Source organism: Vespula vulgaris, chromosome 21, assembly GCF_905475345.1.
Source record: "Vespula vulgaris chromosome 21, iyVesVulg1.1, whole genome shotgun sequence".
Lineage (NCBI taxonomy): Eukaryota > Metazoa > Arthropoda > Insecta > Hymenoptera > Vespidae > Vespula > Vespula vulgaris.
The window spans coordinates 1252763-1266059 of record NC_066606.1 but is presented as its reverse complement, the minus strand read 5'-3'; the positions used below and the strand labels follow the sequence as shown (position 1 = coordinate 1266059).

The 13297-nt window shown below is 40.2% G+C and overlaps 1 protein-coding gene across 4 annotated transcripts in view; it reads left to right on the top strand.

Annotated features, from left to right (window-relative positions):
* LOC127071354 (nuclear hormone receptor E75-like) overlaps window positions 1-13297 on the top strand; it is a 138651-nt gene that overhangs the window by 69820 nt on the left and 55534 nt on the right. The gene's annotated exons all lie outside the window — the stretch shown is intronic.

Genomic DNA, 13297 nt, shown 5'->3' with positions numbered 1-13297 from the left:
TCGTAGATCACGATTCAGGTAGGAAGAAAATTAGGAAGAGAAAGAGAGAGAAGGAGAAGGAGAAAGAGAAATAGAGAGAGAGAGAGAGAGAGAGAGAAAGAGAGACGGTTTCACTTTCCAGCGGCGCTCGCGCGTTCACAGACAGAGAGATAGAGAAAGAGAGAAAGAAAGAGAGAGAGAGAGAGAAAGAGAGAGAGTTGGAATGTAGGTCGCGGGGCCCGGGACGAGGCTAGTTCGTTGCCCTCGCCGTTCGGCCTCCGCCACTCTCCGCCTCCTCTCGCTCCTAGCCTAGATAGAGGAGGCTAGCGCGCGAGCCTCTCTACAGGGACTCCCACCCTCTCTTATTCGCGTAGTCGACGTCCTCCCTCCACACACTCTCTCTCTCTCTCTCCCTCGCTGATCGTCCCTACCTCCTTCCTCCCCTCTTTCTCTCTCTATCTCGCGCTCTCTCTCTCTCACTCAATCTCTCTTTCTCGCGCGCGTTGATCCGCGCGGCCAGGAAAGTAGGTCGACGGGGCCTTGGCGCGAGGCTAGTTCGTTCACCCTGCCTGCCCCGTAACTGGGGCAAGATGAAATTAACCCAACGTGAGCGCGCGCACAAGCAAGCAAGCAAGCAAGCCTTCTCTCCCTCTCTCTCTCTTTTCGGTAAGCCCTCGAGTCCTAGGAGCTCCAAGAACGCGCGCCTCGACACTCGCGTGGCCAATCCTCGACGACGGGCCGGTTCAACGAACTCCAACTGGGTCTCCCCCTACGCGAGAACCTTCTCTCTCTCTCTTTCTTTCTATCCCCTACCTTCCTCCCTCCTTTTCTCTCTCTCTCTCTCTCTCTCTCTCTCTCTCTCTCTCTCTCTCTCACTCTTTCTCTCTATCTCTCTATCTAGCTATCTTTCTCGCTCTAGCATTTTGCTTCGCCCCACCAGAAATCCGCGGCGCGCTCTCTTCCAACCCATCGAAGGTCACCAACGCGTTCGGCCGTTCGCCCGAGAATATCGACTCTCCGTGTGCGTGCGTGCTTGCTCGCTCGCTTACTTGGTTGCTTGCTTGCTTGCTTGCGAACGCGAACGCGAACATGCGAGCGGACTCGGTAAAGATAATCGAGAGAGTCTCTTCTATGACGTGTCTTCCTCTCCTCTTCTTTCCCGTACTCTATCTAAAATGAAAGAGAGAGAAAGAGAGAGAGAGAGAGAGGATTGCTCTTCGATGATAGCGTAGGCTTCGTTACGTAAGCGCGATAGCGAGTTACGCGTTTTCCACGTCTATCCCTCTCTACTCTCTCTCTCTCGTTCCTTTTGATTCATTCTATCTTTCCTCGTCTACCTGCTAGCGCGGAGAAAGTAGATTAGTCGCATCACTTGATCCTCACTTTCACTTCCACCTTCCGCGTGATCTCCTACTCTCTTCCCTCGAGATTTCTTCTCGTCCTCGTCATTCTCTTCTTCTCTTTCTCTTTCTCTTTCTCCTTCTATTTCTTCTTCTTCTTTTATTTCTTTTTTTCTTTTTCTTTCTTATCCCCTCCTATTCCTCCTCTTTCAAAGTCGACCTGCCTCACTGTGTTTCCCTACCAACTCGCTCTTCGCCGATGCATCGCGTTACCCTTCGACCGAGGAGTTATCTTCTGAAACGGATTCCAACGCGCACCCATAGATCTACGCGCATGCATAGATCATCCTCCAGTGGCAGCTCCGACGATCCTAACGCGAGCGTAATCGCTCGAATCAGAACGACTTCCTTATTAAGTATTGAGCAAATATTTTCGCATTGAATTTTCGATGATACTTTTGATAATCTGTCAAAAGATATCCGAGGGTTTATTTTGATATCACGGGGGATTAACAAAGAGGGTTAACAAGGAGAAAGAGAGAAAAAATGAATGAGAGAGAAAGAGGAAAAAGGAAAGAAAGAAAAAGAGATACATCGAATATATATAAATGGAGAAAAAAATAAAGGAAGACGGAGAAACAGAGAGAGAGAGAGAGAAAGTTAATGTCGAAAGTCACAGTTAGTATCACACGATTGTGGTGGATTTTCTTCTAATTACGGTACGTCGACGATGGCTAACCTGAAAAGCTCCGGGCATTGGCCTGGCCTCCTCCCGGTCCCCAGTGACCTCGATTGATGCACCCTTGTCCTCTCTCTCTCTCTCTCTCTCTGTTTCCCTCCCCCACCTGATGCGGAGAGCGCGCGCGGAACGTTGACTCGGCATCGCCCAATCGGAGACCGGTTCGTCGACTCTTCGGCCCGCTCTCTCGGGGTCGTTCTAATCTCGCAACGCCTGCTCCTCTCTCTCCTCCTCCTCCTCCTCCTCTTCCTCCTCCTCCTCCATCTCCTCCTCTGTAGAAAGAGAAAGAGAGAAGCCCGATAAGAGCTGCGATCTCCCTCTCTACCCTAACAGCCTCTGCCAGCCACCCACCTCTCCCTCCTCTTTTCTCTCCCCCTCTACCTTCTCCTATTTCCCCTCGTTCACCTCCTCGTGGCACTCTCGCTCGCTCTAGCACGCCAAGGTGAATAACCTCGAACCGTGTCGGGTCCTCTCTTATCGCACGTTCGAGCTTCGACGCTTATCGTAGCAAGTGTGTAGTATCTCTCTTTCTCTCTCTCTCTCTCTCTCTCTCTTTCTCTCTCTTCCTCTCTCTCTCTTTCTCTCGCTCTCTCTCTCTCTCTCTCTCTCTCTCTCTCTCTCTCTCTCTCTCTCTCTCTCTCTCTCTCTCTCTCTCTCTCTCTCGTGGTATTCTGCTCTTCCGCTGTAGCGGAAAATGAAACGATCGAGAACTTTTCCTTCTCTACGAAAGGCAACCCTGACGGAAGACAAGAAAGAATAGACGGGGCAACTCTTCTTACAATTTTTAATCTTTTTTCCTTTTGTTTCGACGAGATGAACTATTGCAGAACGCTATATATATATATATATGTATGTACGTGTTTATATATCGATAATTTGATCTCATATATATATACATATAACAATACCAAAACAAAATCATAATTTTAGATGAATTTATTAAAAAAACATGAGATAGTTCATTAACTTATTTAGACTCCCTGTAAAATGAATCAGTATGTATCTCGATTAATTATATCTTTCGATACGATCTATGAAAATTATTCTTAATCTTTGATAATAATTCGAAATTAAAGTCAATTAATCTCTTAACGTTCGAAACGAAGAAGAAGAAGAAAAAGATGATGATGATGATGACGACGACCACGATGATGATGAAAGTGATTCGCTTTTCTCCCGATCACGTGAAACTTCGGCGAGAGCTCTCTTTCTCTCATAAGACTATCTCCAACTTTCACTTTTACTCGTGGCATCCTCCTTTCGATGGAACGGATGAGTCAAATGCGTTCGAGCACGGTCCGGTCCATCCTATCCCTCTCTCTTTCTGCTGGTTTGGTATCTTTTTTCTTCTTCGTTTTTTTCCTTTCTTCTTCTTCTTCTTCTTCTTCTTTATCTCTTCCTACTCTTCTCTGAAACGCTCGAATTTCCTATCGAGTCACGGTCCAACGGGAAGAAAGTAAGAGTGGTCCGGGTAGGAAGTTGAGCCAAAGGCAGCTCGTCCGGATGCCAATGAAAGGGAAACACTTGCACGATCTCTCTTTCTTCTTAACCCAGCCCCTATACTTCTTTCTTTCTTTCTTTCTTTCTCTCTCTCTTTATTTCTTTGTTTCTCTCTCTTTCTCTCTTTCTCTCTGTCTCTATTTTGTTCATTTATCTTCCTCTTTCATTTCATTGTTAACTCAATTATTAACCTCATACATTAAATATCTTTTTATTTTTTTATTACTTAACCAATAGAATTATCATCATCATCATCATTATTATTATTATATTATTTTAATGATTTTCCAACGATTTTTCCCGCGTTCTATATATCTTTTTTTTCGCATCGGTGAAGCTTCCCTATTAATATCATTCTATCTCTTCTTTATCCTCATCAATATATCTCTTGATCCGCTAATACGTATTATATCGATGTCTTAGTCTCTTAGTCAGTGACACTTGACAAGTTCCATCTAATACCACTCGAAATCCAATTTAGAATTCATTACGTTAAAGCTTCGCAAGAGGTTATGACTTTCACTTGCACGTACTTACGTAGGCGAGTAAAAAGTAAAAAAAAAAAAGAAAAGAAAAAATGAGGAAAAAAAAAGAAAAAAAATTCATCAACCTCGAACATGAACGTTAAAATGGAAAATTTCGAAGAAATTGTTAGCAGGTAAAAAAGTTTATGAAGAAAAAAGTAGTAGATAAAATATAAAGTTTGTATGTGTGTGTGTGTATATATATTTAAAAGAATTCATTTTGTGCTCGAAGATTATCGAGAGAGACGATTAGGTAGATACGTGTGTATGTGTTTGTGTGTGTGTGTATGAGCGCCAGCTAGGCAGTAGTCGGAAGTTTGCGAAGTAAAATGACGGGTCGAAGGGAAAGCGGAGGGTGACTGGGTGGCTCGGTAACCTCCGGGGCAACGACCTCTGACCCACCAGCCAATCCCTACCCCATACTGGCTAGTTCTAAGTATAGCGTTTCTACCAACCTGTCGCCTTGCTCATTCTCTCTTTCTCTCTTTCTCTCTTTCTCTCTCTCTCTATTTTTTCTACTCTTTACAAAAAAGACTCGTTTTAATATTCAAATTAATTTCTGCTCTCGTAGAAATAGTTTCATTTGCCATCGGTTACCATTTGGAAGTTTTACCTTTCGTTGGAATAGAATAGATTTTGACATTAATTATCAATTATGCACAATTTGTCTTACTTTCTTTTTTCCTTTTATTCTATTACGTATGACGATCAGAAAAGGTGAACGGCAAAAAAGGATGAACGATGAACAATAATCCGTTATTTTTTTTAACGAACGAAACGGAAACGTTCGATCATCTCTGACTTATAAAAATCCGATAGATTCGGTTTGCAATCGTATTACTTCGATCTATATTATACGTACGTGACTCATCGTATAAGAAACTTGCCGATGATGACGCTTTGGATTAGTCATCGAAGAGAGTTTAGGATCGATTCATTTTCCTGTTTGCATTAAGTAAAATCGTAACATTTTGCGTAGGGGAACGAACGTCGAAGGAAATATTAAGGGTAGAAGAAAACTAGCTGGATAGCTAGTTATCTAATTCTCTGGATAGATAGATAGATAGATAAAGGAGCTAGTTTAGTCGGTATAGAAAGATTCGGCCTCGATAACGTAAATTATCCTGAAAGAACATAAGGCAGTCCGTGTGTATGTGTATATATATATATCCGTGTCGAGTGGGCTATGCGAAAATAGCGTAGCGCACGGTCCACGACCGTGCGATTTTCAAGGGAGGAGGAAGAGAAGAAGAGGAGGAGGAGAAGGAGGAGGAAGAGGAGGAGGTGATGTTGATGGCTGGGCCATCGAGAGGGAGGGAGAGAGAGAGAGAGAGAGAGAGAGAGAGAATCGGTGGCCTAGTTAGGGGCGAGTACCACCCTCGCCGGTCAACGACCTCGCGACCTCGGCTCTCGCGATCCAACCGAGTCCTCCCTCCACACGCGCGTTCCAATCCTTGAGCCACCCACTGAGCTACGCGTTCCACTTCTTCTCTATGACCTCCCTTCTTCTTCTTTTTTTTCTTCTTCTACTTCTTCCTCTACTTTTTCTACTTCTTCTTTTTCTTCCCTTGCGTCCAGCTATTCTGCTGGCGTATCAACGAGCCCACGTCAGGGTTTACCTACCCTATCTATCTACATATACATATAAAACTTACCTATACTTACCTACCTACCCTTCTCGAACAACGCTCCTTTCCCGCCCAAGCGCGAGACTTCCTTCTCACCCCCGTATTAGATACGTTGCTGAGCCTGCGTTTCGTACTTTGCTACTCTATACCGTACCTACCCTTCCTCATCTTAGATTCTTACTATTTATCTATCTATTTATCTATCTGTCTATCGTTATTTCTCATTTCTCTTGTTCGTCCTTAGCTTACCAATCGGATACGATCCTTTCGTTTGCTTTAAAAGCGTCTCTACGAAATCCTATCGCATCTACGACGCGTTCTCTTCATTAATAATTTCTTCGTAGCTCTTTTCATTTATTCACGGAATTGTTTGTAATCCCTTTTATTCCATCTGTCTTTTTTTTTGTTTGTTTGTTTCTTTTGTTTCCTCTTTGCTTTCTTTTGGTTATACTTCAATTTTCGTTCAGGTGCAAACGGAATAAATTCCTTTCTCTTTACATTTTCTCTTTGTAATTTGATTTCTTATGAAATTATTAGCTTCCGTGATTTTTCGTCCTGGGATTTTTCTCCTTTCGTATTAACCCTTTCGAAATCCTATTGGCGATATTCGACGACAAAGTTAACTAATGCGCTAACACAGCGAAACCAACAGAGAGAAAGAGAGAGAGAGAGAGCAAGATATAGATCCGTTCGTCCTCGATTCGTTACTCGATTATCTCGAGTACCTACCTACCTACCTATCTACCTATCTACCTATCTACCTACCTAGCTACCTACCTACCTACCTACCTACCTACCTACCTAGCGAGCAATCTCCTTTAACTCGAATGTTATATTTAATCGCGAGTTATTCTCTGTCCTCGTCCTCTCTACTCTCTTTCTCAATCCTCTTTAGCAGTTATATCCTTCTCATATCTGATAATCTCGTCTCGGATTATACACGTCGAAATGCAGTGTTACAAATTTTTCTCGACGTGCGGAATAACCAAGTTATTTTTATTTTTATCCTCTTTTTTTCTTCTTTTCTTGTCTTTTCTTTCCTTTTCTTTTTTTTTTTTGTTCCGTCGAAACATTTACAGATATATCGGATAAACTTCATGCGACGAAAAAATAACTTTTAAGTAGATACAAATTTTGAAAATTTTTTTTATAGAAACCGTGCCTCGCTTTTCTTCGTTTCGTGAAAATTAAATCGTGTATACGTACGTACATATTCGGAGAAAAACATTATAATCGCGTATGTTAAATCGAACGGGTTCGAATTTCTAAAGAATGAATTTTCGTATTAAATTATAGTAACTTCTATTATAGTACGGAAGAATCATTTTTTTGTTCGTTCGTTCGTTCATCCGTTGATGCGAGGAGCCTTCACGCTTGCAATTAGGAAAAGCACGTAATTAACTCTTTCCTTTTTGTGAAAGTACTTATGTAGGTGCTTACGTATGCGTATGTACATATCTGCATTGTTAGATCTATGCAACGTTAGAATCCTTTTTTTCTTTCTTTTCCTTTCTTTTTTTCAAATTCCTCACAATTCGTTACCTGCTTAAAAGCTACGCGTTTTACGAAGAAAAATGGTACCTTTTTTCTTTTTTTCATTCCGTTATTTTATTTCTGGTTCTTTTTTTGTCCTCCCGACCGTTCTAGTGACTTTTGAAACGTCGTCGAAGAAGTCTCTCTTTCCTTTTTCTTTTTTTTTTTTTAATTTTTTTGCTTTCCTTTCTTTGTTTTTTCTTCTTTTTTTAAAGCAAAAAATAAGAAATGTAAAAGAAAATGGAAAAAAGGAAGAGAGATAGAAAAAACGTGACGAAACGTTTTATGGAGGATACCTATTAAGGCAAAAATATTGCCGTGATAATATAACGCATAGATAAAAAGAAGATAGAGCAAGAGGGGATGAGTAAAAAGGTTAACGGAAGGAAAAAAAATGAGATCCCCGAGTTCTAATCCTACGAGTCTGTACACGCCATTTACGATGGGGTTGTATAAGATGGGGAGAAGAGCCTTCGGAAAGGATTAGCCTCGAAAAAAATTACCTTTAAGACTCGGACTAGCGATAAAGAAAATCTTGTAGAATCTTTTTAAGAGCTTTCTCTCTTTCTCTCTCTCTCTCTCTCTTTCAGTCTCACCTTTTTGGAATTTACCCTTTTTAGTATTTAGTTACCTTTGCAAACTGCTCTTTCGTCGAAATAAACCCTTTTACCTTTTTTAAATACACAGGTTCGTACCCTTTCTCTTTTTTCTCTCGTTACAAGGAGAAAGAGAGAGAGAGAGAGTGAGTGGGTAAAAAATGGTCACCGTTAAAAAAAAAAAAATAAGCCAACAAAAGAAAAATAAAGGATTAGCAATACACAACACGCTATATTTTTCACTTTTTCAAAATTTATAATAGAAGATACGGCGAGAGACATACAGTTGTCGTCATCGTTTAGTCGTCGTCGTCGTGAAACGTGCGAAATTTCTTAAAGAAGATAAAATATTGGTAATAAATCATCGTTCGTTTAACTCCCGTTGGCTTTTTCAATTGGTTCTGACGATAATAAAAAGAAGAAGAAAAAAAGAAAAAAAAAAAGACGTAGATAAAAAACACGAGAAAAAAACACAAATGAAAAAAGAGGAGAACGTAGAGGAAGGGACGGTCGAACGGTTTCGAAAACTAAATAATTCGGTTTGATCTAATTCCTAGGATTTTTTTTTCTGCGAGACGCGTTTCCAAGTAAGCACTTACACGTGAATTATGTCGCGAAGATAGATTCTCATCGTTGATAAGAAGATTGATAAGGAATATAGTATATCGAGGGCAACGAACTACTTCTTTAGAAGGGATAAGAATGTGTGCGATAAATAAGAAAAAGAAATACGTCATCGACCTTGATACACGATACAAAATGCGAAAATATGTCGATTATCATATATTCGTATTTTTTTTCTCTTTATTTTCTTTTTTTCTTTTTATTATTCATTTTTTTTCATTTTCTTTTTTTCACGTTCAAGTGATATTTTTATTTACGCATTAACTCGATAGTTAACGCAACGACGTTCTCGATATGTAATATCGTCCTTTCGAAATCGCAGAATATATTTTCAACTTAGCTAGGGTATCATTCGAAAGGAATTATTATTACCAAAGAGAGAGAAAGAGAGGCACGAGAGAGCTCGTGGAAAGTGTGCGAAATAGTACCGACTTTCACGCTCGTCGTAGTATACGTCGTAACTTACTTTCTACATCGATGCAATAGCACGACGGTGGATCATCCTCTCTGTTCTTCACGCGTAAACTCTTTTTCTTCTTCTTTCATTCTTTTTTCTTTTTTTTTAATCGCGTGGCAAGAGCCTTCTGTCGATAATGCAATCGTTAAAAAGGTATCTATCGATAAATTTAATATCGGACTGAGGGATATTTGTTGTTAAAAAATTAAAAATATTATTTCACCTTTATCTATATACGATATAAGTATATCATATCGCATATATATATATATATATATATATATATATATATATATAGATGATAAATTTAAAAGAAAAATATTCTTACAAAATTAATTTAAAATTTAAATATACACGAGTAGAATTTTACAAAAAAAAAGGAAAAAAAAAAGAGAGAATATAAAAAAGAAATATCTCGAAAGGTACTAATCGTACGACCTAATCAAATAACATTTATAACTACTCGTCGATGTTAATGATAAGAGATCGCTATTAGAAGGTCTCTCTCTCTCTCTCTCGATGCAATCGGTAGTGACGCATGACTGCTTAATCGCATGACTTGGGCAGCAACGATTGCGACGGAAAGGGAATACATACTGAATAATTACGATCGTATCGAGAGAGTCGCAAACGCAAACGCCGTTGAATGTGTTAACGGAGAAATGATTATCCTCCTTCGATGTCGATGAACCATTTAACTCTTGCGAATTCCGGCTTCGAAGGACACGAGAGCGCCGATCCACGACGATCTCCACTCGCGAACTCGCTCCTTGAAAAATTACGACGCGAGACGTTTTACATATGTATGCAGAGATACATACTTACATACTTACTTACTTACTTACTTACTTACTTACTTACTTACTTACTTACTTACTTACTTACTTACTTACTTACTTACTTACTTACTTAATTTACTTAACTTACATTACCTTGCCTTTCTTTGCTTATGTACATATATATGTATATTTATCTTGCTGCACGCGCTCCTCGTATTCACGATTTTGTTTCCCGCGAATGAAAAAAAAAAAAAGAGAGAGAAAGAGAGAGAGAGAGAACATAATCGTATTTATATAGCAGATCATTGTTCGCCATTTTTTTCTCTAACTTTAATCGTGAGACTATGAAAGAGTTTTTCATTCTATTAAAAGTCTAACATTTATAACATTCTATTTAGCAACCTAAGAAAGATCGTTATTGTTATCGTATTTTATTATGCATTCGTATTTGTGAGTAACTACTTAGGTGCTTACATATGTCTCTTTCTTTTTCGTTTCTCGTATTATTTTCATTTTTATTTGAAATTTTTCTTTTCTTTTTTTTTAACATTCTTTCTGTTTTATCCTGGTCGTAGGGTAGATTTCTTTTCCGCGCTGTTTAAAAATCTTTGTTGAATCGATCGTAGAAAGCTTGTTGGAGGAAACCACAAAGGAAGTCAATTTCGATGAATTTTCTTTCCTTCTCTATGAAAAAGAAGAGAAAAAAAAAATAGGAAAAAAGGAAGAGAAAATCTGGCTCCGTTTCGTAGAATCACGTACTTACTCTACTTCGCTTTTTACTCGGGCCTCCCTACCTCCAACCCTTCAGGAATCAGCGATATATTAGGTCGTAAGGGCAACGATCTCGCTCCATGTTTCAATCGGCCTCGACCCTACATCCTCGAGACTCCATCGCGACACAGAAATACGCTTTCGAGGCTATTTTCTCTGTGCATTCGAATAAAAGTGATTCTTTTCTTTTCTTTTTTTTTTTCTTTTTTTTTTCTTCATTCCATATACTCATAGAGAAAGAGAGAGGGAGAGAATGTCTTACGTAAATTACTGAACTCAAAACCATTACTCGATCGAGTTTTCGTTTCCGTTCCGTTTAATCCATTTGTTTTCAGCGCGATAGAACTACTCGTACGAGTATATGGACCTGGTGTCACTTGGAAAAAACCAACACACGCTTATTCTTATCGATATTGGAATATCGGAAAATCGAAGGTCCGGGAATCTTTCGACACGTCGTTGTTGCGCGTCAAAAATATCAACCAAGGAGATACGTTCGATTAAGGTATTAGATACATACGTAGGTATTTTCGATGGAACGAGTAAATTCGCGAATCGAGTTCTCTTGACATTTCTTTTTCTTTCTTTTTTATTAGACGATCTATATCCGTCAGAGTAACTACAGATTTCGTTGTGAATACAAGGCGTTTGTACAGCCGACGTTAATTTCATTAAAAAGTAGCAAAGTCGAGTTCGTTGAACCCGTCAAGAATGGGGGAGAGGCCGAGGCTTGTGTGCAGTAGTAAAAACAAAAGAGAAAAGGAGGAAAAGAAAAAAAAAGTACAAAAGGGGGCGGAAAGAAAGGAGAGTAGCAAACGTGCTTTCTCTATTTGCGCCCTGTTCTCTTATCCTACCGATCGATCTGCCATTTCGCTCGAGCGTAAACGCGTGTATGCACAGAGCCTGCAGAGAGACGTACACGGACACGTATACGCTCAGGCCTGTTCTCAACACCCTCCGAAGCACGCGTGAACTCGTTTCGCTTTCCGTCCCTTGCGTAATTTTTCAACGTGCTGCGTTACGCGTATGTAGTAAACCAATAACCGGTTCCGTTACATTCGCCGAATTCTCGGATTTTCCCGCCAGAATTCGGCAATCGTTCCGAATCGATAACGTCGCTCGACTTACGGAAATCTTTTTAATAAGCAATACTCTTTTCCATCGAATTGCATTCTATCATCGAGTGTGTTAAACGATATTATTTTCTCTCGTATTGAACAGTTCGTATTACGATTCGAATACTCGTTATTCGCAACGGCAAGCGGATAGATACAAATTCGACCGTTACCATTATTCTAAGCTACGTTAAAGTCGTTCGTAGGAATTTGTAATAGCGCATTTCCAGTTCGATGAATTTTAATTATTTCTCAATCGATTGTTCCGAGAGCTAACTTGGAAATTCCATCGGGATAGAGATGATCGGCTTTCGCAGCATCGATCTTAGATGCTTGCACACACCGAGTCGGTTTACGACACGCTGCCGTACATAAGTACGATAGATACATGGATGGCTACACGAACACTCATACACGTACGTACATACGTGCTTTCACTTTCCTAGAGCTACAACATCGACGTATTTCGACGTCACCAACGCAACGCGTTGTTGACATTCCGAATTGCCTTGCGAACGAGCGAGTAAGCGAGAGCACCGAGCGATTCGTTTAACTTCCGCCAGACACCGCCGAACTTTCGCAATGAATAACGTGAGACGTTCGAATAACGTTAGAATCTAACTTATATCGGATCTTATTTATTACTCTAGTTGGCTGGCACGTTTATGGGTATTATTACGTGCGGGTTTAAAGGGTCTCCTCAGAGGTCGGTCCCGAATCGAATCGGTTCTCGATCAGAAAGTTTCGAATTAAAAGCTAATATAACCACCGCGTGGTGGTTCACGGCGTATCGTAGGTAAATCGTGCAACATACCCGCAGAACGCTATTATTTCTCGTTACTCGGTGCCATTTTATTTGCGAAAGCATGTATGTGCGCGCAACCTGGCCCATGGAGGTTGGTGGTTAGCGATATTCCTTTCGGTGCCACCGCTTGATTTATGCGTCCGAGATTATTTCTAGTTTTCTAGAGGTCCTTAATTTATAGTTATAGAGTAACCTCTAATACGGTTACGTAGTCTCATTGCGAGGGTTATGTTATCGATAGGATTTATACCGGCATACGCAAGACTTTACTACTTACGAACATCTATTTATACATTGCATAGCTAACGATTCATTAATTTCTACGAGCCTATGTACCTACCTATCGACCGATCGATCCCTCGATTTTTCTTTGTTCATTTCTTTTCTTTCTTTCTTTCCTTTTTCTCTCCAAACTCATAAAACCATTCGAAGTAATTCCGAAAGAAGTGCGCGATCGCCATAGCTTACGTAAACGGAGAAAAGTTATATAAATTCTGCTGATTGTGCGTCACACGAAGAACGATGACGAAATAGTCAACGGCGGGGCGCGTCCGGATTCGCGGTTTCTTCATCCTTTTTCGGTCGAGTCGCGTCTTACGGCGCTTCTTCTTTTCTATTTCTATTTCTTTTTCTTTCTTCTTTTTTTCTCTCCCCGACAATAATACTTTGGCGATAGAAAGGTTCGTTGACATTGAAAGAATCGAACCGCGAAAGTTATTTTTATGTCGAAGTTATAAGAAGTTTAAAAGCTGAACGTAGAAGATCGATGACTGCATATAAGCGCAAAGAGAAAAAAAAAAGAAAGAAAGAGAGAGAGAGAGAGAGAGAGAGAAAGTGCGTTTTATCACGCACTTTTCTTCTTCACTCTCCCATCCAATCCCTTCCTACGAAAGGAAGAAAGAGAGTA